At 46.0% G+C, this 12,560-nt stretch overlaps 1 long non-coding RNA gene across 1 annotated transcript; it reads right to left on the bottom strand.

Moving 5' to 3' along the window:
- Positions 1-6,718: 6,718 nt before the first annotated feature.
- Positions 6,719-10,737, bottom strand: LOC125620009. Its single transcript, XR_007351592.1, has 3 exons — positions 10,637-10,737; positions 9,366-9,473; positions 6,719-9,273 (listed from the first exon to the last, which is right to left on the bottom strand). It is a non-coding gene; the product is annotated as an uncharacterized LOC125620009 (long non-coding RNA).
- Between the last annotated feature and the right edge of the window lie 1,823 nt (positions 10,738-12,560).

Here is a 12,560-nt window from a genome sequence, read left to right as displayed (position 1 = left end):
GGCACATGAGTAGTATTCTCACCTACTGCCCTGGCAGACTTAAAGTATTTCTTGGTTGGAAAGTGGAATTAACTACCTGAGTAAGAGCTTATTCAGAGTTAGTAAGCCTAAATGTTTTCCCAAACATGTACGGCTTGAGAATCATATACCTGAGGGTGTAAGGGAAGCAGATACCTTTTCTCGTCCACTAAGAGCCCATGATCCAGGTGAAAAACAGCACGTAGCAGATAGCAGTTCACAAAACAAAAGTCAGAAAAAAATACTACCAGGGGATCTTTGATGTAGTCTGGAACTTCCACAGTGAGGGGGTGTTTTTTCTTTATCGCGAATGCATATGGGGACCCGTGTATGGGAAAGCCCAAGAGGGAAGCTTCATTTGAACTGATGAAGAAGGAATCTGATGGCTTCTTTTATGGTCATGAAGGAGTCTTTCCCAGGTGGCTTGGCTGGAAAGTCCCCCAGGAGGAGAGATGCTGTGCATTCAGAGCCTGTGGGGGTACCCCAGAACAGCCAGGCAGTGGGGGAGTTCTCGCGGTGAACCTGCTCTCCTAGTGAATGCATGTGGGGCAGAAAGGTCCATGGGGTTCAAGAAGACATGATGGTGAATATCTAATGTTTAAGCCCATGTTCCAAAGAATAGAAAATGTGTGTTTTCAAGGTAAACAAAGGTAAGAATTTATCAAAAAACAAGGTGAACATTGTGTTTTTAAACATTGCAGTTAATAACATTTCACTGAATTTATTTTTAATCTGAGATTTTAATTATTTGACCATGCATGCATTTATTTTATAATCTTTTTGGTTCAGACAGAAGGATTACTTCTCACTATTTTCATAGCCATGATTTTCTTGCACCACAAGAAAACCATTCAAATCATGAGGAAATGTGTTTCCTAGGTTTTGTGCCTGTTCTTCTCATTCCAGTCCTGGGAGAGTTGGCTTCAGATCCAGAGCTTTGCTAATTCTGCCCAGATGGTGTCGTTTCAAAGCCTTTGCTCTATGAGCACTGTGGACAGGCTGGTCTGGTGCTGTCCTGGCCACCTCTCCCTGCTCTGCTGGTTCACAGGTCACATCCTTGTCCTGATATGTTCAGGCCCACCTCCTGAAGAATGGCAGCCCAGAGGGCTTGGGAGGAGGATGCTTAGACACATTCTCTCTGCTTCTGTGAATGGCACCACGTCTGCCATATTCCCTGAGTACAAGATTTCTTAATACCAATGTCAGGTGATTCCGTATGGTGAGAGGACAACACAGTGGGAATTTAAGGGACCAAGGCTGCCTCCACAGCCCCACACTGTGGGCACACTCAGCCTAGCTGGTCCTCATCCTCCCATTGACCATGGTGATGGTGATATTCGCTGTGTTCCTGGACCCCTGAGCAGACCTTCCCTCTTATCCTGCAGATGCCTCACCATACTCCTGTTGGCATAAGGACTTGTGGAATGGGGTAGAACCTCTTGGAATGGTCCATAACACATATCCCAACACGTTTGTGTTTTGCGATAGCAAGACACTAACATTTCTATGTCCCCTAGCACCTGTGTGGCTTCGAGCGAGGTGATTTGTTTCAGTCATCTCATGGCAAGGTAAAGGAATCCTAGCATTCTCCTCTGGAAATGTGAGGAAATCCAAGCTCAAAGCGTTTCCTGTAACTGGTTCAAGGTCTTATCTAGCAAGCCTGACTCTTGAGCACAGGCCAGGTTCCTGAATCCTGCTCTGTGAACTGTGACTCCTGATCACTGGCCTCCAGGGACATTCTCTGGGTTACCATGAAGCTGGGTGATGTGGCTGGGATAGTCCTGGGATAGTTGGACTCAGATCCAGAGCTTTGCAAATTCTGCCCAGAGGGTCTCTTTTCAAAGCCTTGGCTATGTGAGCACAGTGGACAGGCTGGTCTGGTGCTGTCCCGGCCACCTCTCCCTGCTTGGAGCCTTCCCAGTCCTCACTGTGCAGCACAAGCCTAGTGCTGAGTGGCCTGCACCCCATGTTGATCCTAAACACTTAAAGAAATGGGCTTTTAGAAATGTGTCAACTTTTTTACATAGAGTTGAAATGGATAAAATAATTGATGGTGGATGTCATTATGGCGTGTTACGAGAATTTACTGCTTTCCGCCTCTTTCCAGCCTTTCATGGTGGCCTTTTTGTTAGGTCATTAATTTCACAAAAACATGACCACGACTATGGACAAATGAAACAGCTACCTGTCCTCCTGCTCTCCTCACACACTGCTCCTCCCACCACAAGGAGGGACTTGCTTCTAAGAAGTCTTTTCTAAATACGTCATAAGTTCAAAGAGAAAATATTTAGGGAACACTGTCATGTTCGTCCAGTCTGAGAGACACAAGGGTGCTGTTTGTGACCATTTTTAGGTAGAAGGGGGTTAAATTATCTACTTTAATCTAGATGATCACTTGAGTCCCAAAAGGGGATGTGAAGCTTGCACTGAGCAGAGTTAGAATGAGCCACAGTTTTACAAACAGAAACCAGTCTATGTTTAGCTACCACCATCCCTATCCTCATTCCTTCCCTTATTGTAAACATGCCTCAGTTGGTTGTGATTCAGACGTCAGCACTACTGATATTTGGGGCTAGAAAATTCCTCACTGAGGGGAGGGCTGTCCTGTGCAGATATTTGGCGCCATCCTGTCTTCTGTGGGCTCAGGGCCAGCAACTCTGCCTCCAGGTGTGACTCCAGGGGTCACCGAGGGCACAGAATCATCCCCCTCTTCCTATTTGGAAACCACCAGGATAGTAATAGCTTCATCCAACTACTGCACATTCACTGAGTCAAACACTCTATGCAATGCATTCACAAATCAACCCTCCCAATGATGAAACAACACTAGGTAGACATCATCACCGTCTGTGCCCCAGATCTTATGTGGAAACTTAACCCCCAGGTCCCTCTGCATGACGTCTGGTTTCTGGAAGTAGGGCTTGGTGGGTGCTAAGGTCCTGAGAGTGGGGGTCCCCATCATCACATGAGTGGTTTTGTGAGCAAGAAAGACCCAAGTGGCAGCTTACTCCATGTTACCACGTGCCCCTGGGGACTCTGCAGAGGGTCTCCTGAAGCAGGAGGAGACGAGCCCCCTTGACCTGGGATTTCCCAGCCTCTGGAGCTGTAAGAAGTACATTTGTTCTCCTTATACACGACCCGGTCTTGACATCAGTTATAGCAACAGAATATGGACTAAGACCCCATTATCCTGTTTTACTAGGAAGCACACTGAGGCATGCAGAGTTTGGAAATGGCTTCGGCGAGTGGTGGCGAGAGACTCAGCCCCCCACCATCTGACTCAGGTCCTCACTATTGACTGATGCCTCCTTTTTCCCTGCTGACATTTACAAAATTAACAACAAGGATACAAGAGCTGTGTGTAGTCAGTAGGCAGAGAACTCCTGTGCCAGGCCAGGCAACGTGGTGCACACACTATGCCCATGAAGAAGGCTTGGAACCACCATCCGGCAGCTATAGGAGTCTATTTTCTCCGCTGGGCAAGGGATGGTTCTAGGGGTCAGTGTCCTTCTGAAGTTCTTCTGAGTTACACAGCTTAACACTCAAGTCATGGAAAGGTAATGACTTTCAACAAGTTAGAGGGAAAAAACAAGAAAGTATAATGCCTAATATCAAAACAAACTGAAACACACAACTTCTAATAACTTGCCAGACGGACATCCTGGCCACTCAGAGGAAAGCAGAGTTGGAAATCACGATTGTGCAACACACTAACATGTTATCTTCAGAGGAACACACTCGAGGGACAGCAAAGGCTCTGGAAAGACTTTAAACTTCACTCATTTCTTTTACTTAACATATTAACAATGGTATGAGATTTTGTAGTAATTTCATATATTTTACATCAAGTAAATGAAAGAAATCTACTAATACTAGAAAACATGGCTTTAAGTTTAAGGGAAAAGAGATACAAATACAATAGCAAAGGCATAAATAGAATTATAGTCAATTTTAAAATAGCTCAAATTATTAGTGTATGCACATAAGTATTTTAAATACTTTATGACTTTTACTCACTGCACATCGTTTTTAAGAGTGTGGAGACTCTGATACCCAACTCCCATAACTAACTAGCCAGCTTCTCTCTTGTGACCCTCAAGGAGATGAGGAATCTCCCTGGTTTGGCTCACAAACGGTCCTCTAGGGACCCCTGCTCTTCCTCTACTGCAGACCCTCAGGACCAGGTCTTCTGCACCCTGAGCTTATTGCCTGTCCCCTACCCACTTTGACTCCAGGCTGAAGGGCACCGCTCCCACACCCAGTCCTAGGACTAGCTCAGCAGGAGTGCAGAGGTGGCACGGGGCAGCTCCCCAGTCTTGGTGGGTGAGTGGAGCTCCGGCAGGGAGGAAGGAGATCCACCCTGGCAGGGGGCTGCAGACAGGCCTGGGGAGCAGCCCTAGCCTGGGACCCATCAATTTCTCTTGTGATAGCAAACACCTCGAAGAGATGATTTGTGTTTTTGGCGAAAGGTCTTCAAAAGCTAATTTGAGGTGGAAGTTCAACATCCAAGGCCTGGTTACCCTGGAAACCGGGGACAAGCAAAAGAGAAGGGTATCTCAGAAACACAGGTGGGTGGGATTTGACCCGATGTGCAGATCAGAGAAAGAAAGATGGGAGCAGGTGCTTGAACCCCATAAGGGGAACAGCCAACAAACAGGGTCACTTGTAGAGGCCACGACAGGGTGGCTCAGGGCCACCAGAGCCACATGGGACCTGCAGTGTCTGCTCCAGGAGTGCTAGTGACCACTTCTGTCTCCTACCCTCACTGGTCATCAGGAAATTCCTCATTACTTCACCAAGGTCAGGGATTTTTGGAGAACCCAATGCAGAGAACGTGAGGTCAAGTGACACATGGTTAGGACACAGCTAGTGGGTGCCTGTGCCCGATGCCACGCAGCAGGAAGGCCGTCTTCTCATGCTGGCACCAAGCTCTCGGATGTCTCCAGACCATGACACGAGTGAGGCCCATTCCTACTAAATAATCCAGCCTCAGGTATTTTGTTGTAGCCCCAGGAAATGGGCTAAGACAGCTGCTAAGTACTCCTATTGGCCACTCATCTCTCACATGCATTTTGACATAAAGTTGCAAAGATTTATGTGCTCGGTGAACTTTCTTGAAAGGGTGTTGAGCTACAGCTGGGCAGATGTGTGCACTTCCAAGTAGAGCTGGAAATCATGTGGGTTTCCAGCAAAGGAACAGGGAGCCAAAGAGAAGGACGATTTTCATACATAAATAAGTTTCTCTTTTTGATATGGCCCTGACTTTACTTCTGCATATTGACTCGGCCTTTGTAAACATGATAGAGTGCCAATTGTGTTCTAGCCAATTAGCCCAACCTTTGCCTTGGCCATAAAACTTTATGCAAACTACTGCTCACAGGCTTGGCAGTCCAGGGAAACAATGATGGGCTTATAACTCTAAAAGATTTTTTTGGCAAATAGCTAATAAGAACTTTTTTTTTTTTTCACAAAACCTTTAGCTGATGGAAAAGTAAAAGAAAAAGAAATCTAGGACTGTAGGCTCATATGGGCAATGATGATGACAGCCCCATTAATAACATGGATCATTAAAATTTATAAAAAGCTATTCTTAATATAGGGTATAAATACATTTCTCAGGCAGAGCTATGAAATTTATAACCTTTTTATTGTCACCAGAGGACTTTCCTACTGCTCTGCCCCCGCCACCGTCTGCCCTCTGTCATAAATCACCGTGTGGTTAATAACCTAGATTACAACTACCAGTTGCATTTACGGAATTAAATATTGACTATGTGAAAATGTTATTACATTTTTACTGATCGGAAGACCGCGGACCAGCCCTGCAGGACATGTAGCTGGACAGAAATATCTGTGTAATCTTTGTTGGAAATACAGTTATGGGCACTCACCAACCACTGATAGAGTTTGGAGCAATGAGGGAGGAAGGCAGAAAATGCTAGTTCCTTAATTTTACACCAGGCAAAACACATCAGGAGGAGGCCGTTATATTGAAGCATTGCACCTTATTTTCAATTTAGGAGTCTCCAGGCCAAATGCATGAAGTAATTACCAAGCCACGGATGGTAGAGCAATATGTCGAAAAACTACAGTGTCCACACAGAATAAAGTTTATTAAAAATATTGGTAAAATTCCAGCAAGAACCCCATAGCAAACAACACTGAAGTAGACACTTTCCAATTTCTTGTGATTTGAAAGAACCATTGATCCTCCAGTTTCTAAATACTTCAGAAACATTTGTTACTCACTTGAGAAACAATTAGAGCAAAACTTACTCCTAAAATGATGTGAGTTCCCACAGTCATATAGGGAGCGCTTAGCATATCCAAATGTCCAGGAAGCCATCCTGGGCAGCTCGGGCTAGCCATACATTTGGTTTGGTCTACTTGCTGTGTGGTCAAGGGAACTGGCCATTCTCTCTGTGTCTTACACATATACAGAGCTCCAGTAAGGAAGGCACAGGTAGTTGGATACACCAAAGTGCAGAATGGAAGTGTGACAGACCACCGCTTACCCTGTCCTGACTCAGCCCCTGTGGTGTGCGCAGCTGGCTGTGGATTTCATGTAGCATGGGTTTTTGCTATTGCTTCAATAATTTGCATTTTATTTCATTAAAAGTATTAAATTGGAGTGTTTATTCTAAAAAACAACAACAAAAAACACTTTAAGTGGGTTTAACTGTGAACAATATATTTAAATAAGTGCATAAAAGGTTTATTAAAATTAATTTACAAAGTTTTTGACTTTACAACCTTGAAAGAAAGCATTAACCCATAGTATTAAATTAAAGAAAGCAAATGTATCCTACCAAGAATTAAACAATGACCTTCTCATAAAATGCAATGTTCCAAGTAGTTGCTAATTCAAAACAAAGGAAAGTAATGTCCTCACTGCACGACAAGCTGGCCCACAGCCCTGGGAAGCAGGCATTGCCCACTCTCTGGAGCCAGAGCACAAAGAAGCCCGGGGTGTCTGTGAGAGACGGAGCTTTGAAGGTATGTGCTCCGCAGACACCATCTGAAGGCCCGTGACTCCTAAGAGCACAGCCTTCGCTCTGGGCTCATTTCTACAGCACTACAAGCGTGTTTAGTTTGAAACTGTGCTAGGGGACAAACAAAAGAACACAAATATTCTGGCAATAGAATTTTTAGGGAAAAGGAATAGAGGCATAACGTCGAGAGTAACATCCAGTTCACTTGCAATATTCTGACCGGTCCCTCTCTTTTCTGGCTTGTCCTCTTTATGAAGTGTGCTTGTCTCCCAGATCTGCTCTGAAGGAGGCCTGGAGCAAGGCTAGGAGCAGCAGGGTCCCTCCTTGCTGAGCCCACAGAACCTGTAAGATCCAGGGAGCTGCTCATTCCAGGCACAGGGAAGCTCAGCGCAGCAAGAGACCATGACATGGTTGGTGCCAAACAAGGCAGCTGTGGCCACTGGAGGTTTGTGGCAGGAAGATGCAGGATCCACAGGAAGGGATTCTTTTGGTTGAAGTCAGGACAATTTATGCACCACGGGGTGAAGATGTATATATGTATTTCTTCTCAGAAAGGTTTAGGCCTCTGCTACTGTCTAAAGACATAAGTGGATGGAAAGCCAGCTGGACTTTCGATGCTCCAGATGTAGTGGGTGAGCACATACCTTGTGCGGTCACTGCCCTTGGAGCTAAGTGCTGTACAGAAACAAGGACAGGAGGAGGGCTGGGTGAGCCTCTGTGGAGCACTCCTAGTCCCTTGGTTGCAGCACAAACCTAGTTCCATGGTCTGAGAGGGCAGAAGGTGCAGGGGTCTGGGTTCCTGCACTGCTGGGTGGCTGGCCTGGTCCCTTGGGACTGCCACCAGTCCCTTCTGGTTTTTCAGCTCAGTCCACAGGCTGCCTGTCCAGCCCAGGTCCCTCCTCCGGCCTATCTCACAGGAGGTTGGCACTGACCAGTGCTTCTCTTGGTATGGCTTGGCCATGTCCTGAGGGTGATTGTGGAGCACAGACTGCAGGGCCGAATCAAGAGTGGGACCCCACAGTACTCACAGCTGACTCCCAGGACAGGGAGCAGAGTTGTGAGTGGAGGGGACTGTGCCTGGCCACCCACAGTCACCACGGGACCCCATTGTGCACTGTGCAGAGTGAGGGCACAACCAGAAACTCTGACGTGGCCTGGTCCTGAGTGCCTCCTCTTCCTGCTTCCTCTGATGGGGACATAGAGCGTCTCTGCTTTTGAAACTATAGTCCTGTGCACAGGACAGCCCACAACTCCTAAGATGAGCTGCCACAAAAACGAGAAGGATGAAGCCCTTGGAGTGAGCTGCACCCAGGTAACTCAAACGCAGCGAGGCCTCAGGAGCAGGAGGGCACCTGTGAAGGACTTTCATCTCAGTGCATCAGACACCACCTTGGGAATTGCTTCTAACAATCACAGCTCCTCATTTCCTGTTTCTAATGAATATCTGTCCTTCCCTAAATTCAAAGTTAAATCTAAGCAAAACTTAAGGAAAACCCTGAATGGATTGGCAGTGAAAAGCCTGGTCCATGAGTTGCACCCTCTCTCCTGCTTTCCATCTGCCTCTGAATGTGTGTGTGTGTGTGTGTGTGTGTGTGTGTGTGTTGTTGCTCTAGAGTTAACAAAATGCATTTATTTATCTTTCAATTTCACAAGCAATAATAACTGTGAGATAACTCTACAGTTTTATAACTTATTTTTTAAAGAGGAAACCTTGACACTTTGAACTGACCGAGTCACAGTCCGCTGGCTCATAAGCTTGGTGGCCTTTGTACCATCTCCTACAGCACACAGCCAGGAATTGGATGTTTTCCCTTGGAAGTCAAGATATGTGTAGCCTATGCAAAGACTTCCTTCTTGGGAAGTAACAACCTGATTACATCTGTGTTAGCACAGAAATAATTCTTTATTTCAAAGGAGTACAAATGATACTTAGAATACATGAAATAAAGCTTTTGATTCAGATAAAGAGTTTCTGGGAAATTGAACTTCTCTATGCTGACCATGAGGATCAATTTAATGTTTATTTCTTTATATTTATGCTGTAAAACTTCAAAATGGAATTATAATCCTCAATTTCCATGTAATCAAAGTCAGATGAGATAACTAGTACCAGGCTTTAATATAATATAAATATAACATTTGGGCAAGATATATTTTCTGGATATTGCAACATTTAAGACAGAAATCAAGGTAATAGAGGAGTCCAGTCCAGCTCATAAGTCAGCCTCTTCGTTTACTACTCAGTCATCTCTCCAGCGGGACCCTAATAAAAGGAGATCCAGAGGTGACATCATTGCAGTCCATAAAATAAGAAACTTCACTTTGCCCAGAAAGAGGTCTAAGTCTCGCCCTTACCTTCCGGAGAGTGGTCTTAAGAGACCTAGATGGAGCGTTTGGTTTAGGCAGTGGCTGGCCAGGACAGAGAGGCCATGGATGTGATAAAGGAGAGGGAATGGTCCGCACCTGCAGGGTCGAGAGGTCTGAGAGCAGCCCCATGAGCTATCAATCATGACCACACCCCGGGGTCCGCATCCTGACTCTGGCCCCTGGTTTGGGCTTATGCAGGTAACCACATGTCAGAGCCATGGGACAGCTCACACTGACTCCCCTGGGGTGACGCAGCTCCTCGTGGGAAGCTCTCCTGCACTCTACCCACTGGGCTTGTTCCCTCCCCTGATTTCCATCTGCATTCTTTCCCTATCATGAGCCCTCCTCATGAGCAGGTGGCTTTCAGGGAGCACTAGAGGCCTTTCTAGAGAATTTTGAAAGCTGGGGTGTTCTCTGGGACCCTGGGACCTGCAACTGGCATCAGCAGCGAGTGTGGTCTTGTATAAACAGGTCCCTCAAAACTCATTACTCAAAAATTCCCAGAAGACTACACTGAACATTTTACTTCTGTTTCTCATTACTTATAACTTGTCATCAAAATACTATGTGCCCATGGATTATAAAGTCAAACAGTTCAAAAAGGCTGATTATAAAGTAAGGTGTTCCCCTGCCCGTACCCCGATCAGACTCTCTGCCAACAGAGACTTGATATTGGCCCCTTCCTTGTGGTGTGCGGTTCTGTGTATCTAAGTAGCATGCATTTCTGCTGCTTGGCTTTCCTGCGGTAGCCTCATTCTATTATTCCCCTGTATGAACATGAGAACCTACTTCATTTCTGTGCACACCCTCCCTTCTGTCCTTCACGCCACACTCCTTCTAACACATACTTCTAATAGAACAGTATTTCAAATTTGGCTAAAGGTGAATTTGGTGCGTAGTATGCATTTTCTCCCCATGTGGGGCACAGAACACACTGCGTACCTTGCTTATGTAGCATTTCCTGATTTTACTTGACTCTCAGTTCTATGGTTTTCTATTGCTTCGTCTTCAGCATACCAATTCATCAAAATTTCAAAATCAACAACAACAAAAAAAAACCAGTCCCATTGTTCCCATCATTTCTGCCTTGTGACTTTCCCCTGGAATGCTGAGTTCCTGACTGCCCCAGCGGTCTGCTTCCTGGGCGTGCTCCTTGCACCATGCCAGGATGCAGGGTGGTCTCTGCTTTGCTCCTGCTCCAGGCCTGTCCCCTGGACCTCATCCTCGGTCCTCAGGACTCACAGGCTTGCTCTGGGTACCTGCTTGCAGGTTTGGAAGCAGGAGGGGTATGGTTCCCACCACCTTCTGGAGAGCCTGAAAGCGTCCGTTTGTCCTTCGCCCTTGACTCTGGACAGAGTTGGCCTGGGATGCAGGAGACAGCCTGCTCCAGCTCCTTCTCCATGAGCCTGGTCTTCACCAGGGGTTCTCTCTCAGCTCTGGAATATTTCAAAATCTTATTCTCAGGGGTTTGAAATTTTGCAACAATGTTTTGAGAGTGAAGGTTGTTTTATTTTTAGAGCCTGTTTGGTTTGTTTGGGGTTTAATTATACGCTGTGCCTGGTGACCGATGGAAGCTTCAGATAGGGAATTTGATATAACCCTGCAGCTACTTCAGTGGCCTTGTTTCCTACCCTCTAGTTCTCTGTTCTATCCTTCACTAGTCACATAGTGAAACTCATGAGTTGATTCTCTAATTTTTCTCACTGTTTTCTTCTCATTTTCTACTTTTTTCCGTTTAGTTTTGCCTACTGTATGAAAGATCTGCCCCATTGCGTTTTCTCATATTATTTTTTTAAATTTTTGCACACTCTGTATGTAATCTACAAATCAAATACAAACGAGCAAATGAAGTGAGGTTCACCTGCCGGCACACTTGAGTATGACATCCATGGATTCCCAGAACTGGCTGCTGCTGTCACATGCTTGACTCGATGGTAGCAGTCCTAGGTTCGTGGCCGCAGGGCTCTTTTGTCTGCTTCCACGTTGCCCTGCCACTGCTGGTTCCAAGTCCCTCCAGGCTCTGACTTTCCTGGGGTGTCCCCTGCATCTTGGACCTCTCTTTACATTGAAGAGAGGGACACGAGAAAGTCTTTCCTGTTCTGGGTGCACCATGAGCTTGCAGACTGGTGGTTTTGCTGTGAGTGACAGTGGGAAGGTGGGTACCTTCCTGGGAGATTCAGTGTCCCCATCTTTCTTTTCCTTTCTCCCTCTCTGTTTGCTCAGGAGGAATTGTCGGTGTCTTCTGAGGAAGGAAACCTGGCCTGGTCAGGACCATGCAGTCGTGGCCACAGTGCTGCCTCCTGCACAGAGTGGGCAGGGCAGGACGGCCTCTCATGCTCTAATCGTTCCTCCTGTCCCTATCAATTTCAATATTTTTTAACTTGATTTTCCATTTTTTTTTGAATCAATATCTTTTTATTTTAGAAAGAAGCAAAAGAAAGAAAAAGAAAACAAGTGTTCTAAGTCCAATCAGTTAGTCCGCCTGCCCATTTCTATATCCTCAGAGAAAGTTTTGTATTAATTCAAGTTAGCATATATTTGATGTTTTCAACTTATTTTTTGAAGGAAGGATTGGGGGAAAGACGTGCTATGGTCATTAAAGTCCTCAAACTCCTTCCTTTTATTTGAATGAAATCATGGAGATCACAAGTTTTTTGCTTATTTAGTCAGCGAGTGGCTCATCGAAGTTGGACCTCCCAGACTACTGGATGCTCACTCCTCCCCCTGCCCCCTCAGGAAAGCCTTGTGGGAGACATTATGAGAGTAAAAACTCTTGCCTCTAAAAATTTTTATCTGACCCGAGGTGAGCATAAACTACACACATAAATGTTCATAGATGCTCCCTTTAGTGCACTCCCAAAGGTTTTCTTCAGCCAGGGAAGGCAGAGGCGACCAGCCTGGGCCCCAAGCAGGGGGCTCCCCTGTAGCCCCTTGATTAATGAGGACCTTGATTGATGAACGTGGCTGTAGCCATCGATATCAATTGTGAAGATGCCAGCAGGGGACAATATGGACTGTGCTTACTGTCCTGTGATTTGTTTTACAGATGAACACAGACAGGACCTTCCACCCAGGTAATAGCCAACAGCCGGGAGAGCGTGGCTGCTGTTCAATTATCTCAAGGGTTTGCTTCCAGTAACACATTGCGGGGACCTGGACACCCTCCTCTGGGCACGCCAGGCT

Source organism: Marmota marmota, unplaced genomic scaffold (assembly GCF_001458135.2).
Source record: "Marmota marmota marmota unplaced genomic scaffold, marMar, whole genome shotgun sequence".
NCBI lineage: Eukaryota > Metazoa > Chordata > Mammalia > Rodentia > Sciuridae > Marmota > Marmota marmota.
The sequence above is the reverse complement of the archived record's forward strand: the minus strand, read 5'-3'. Positions and strand labels throughout refer to the sequence as shown.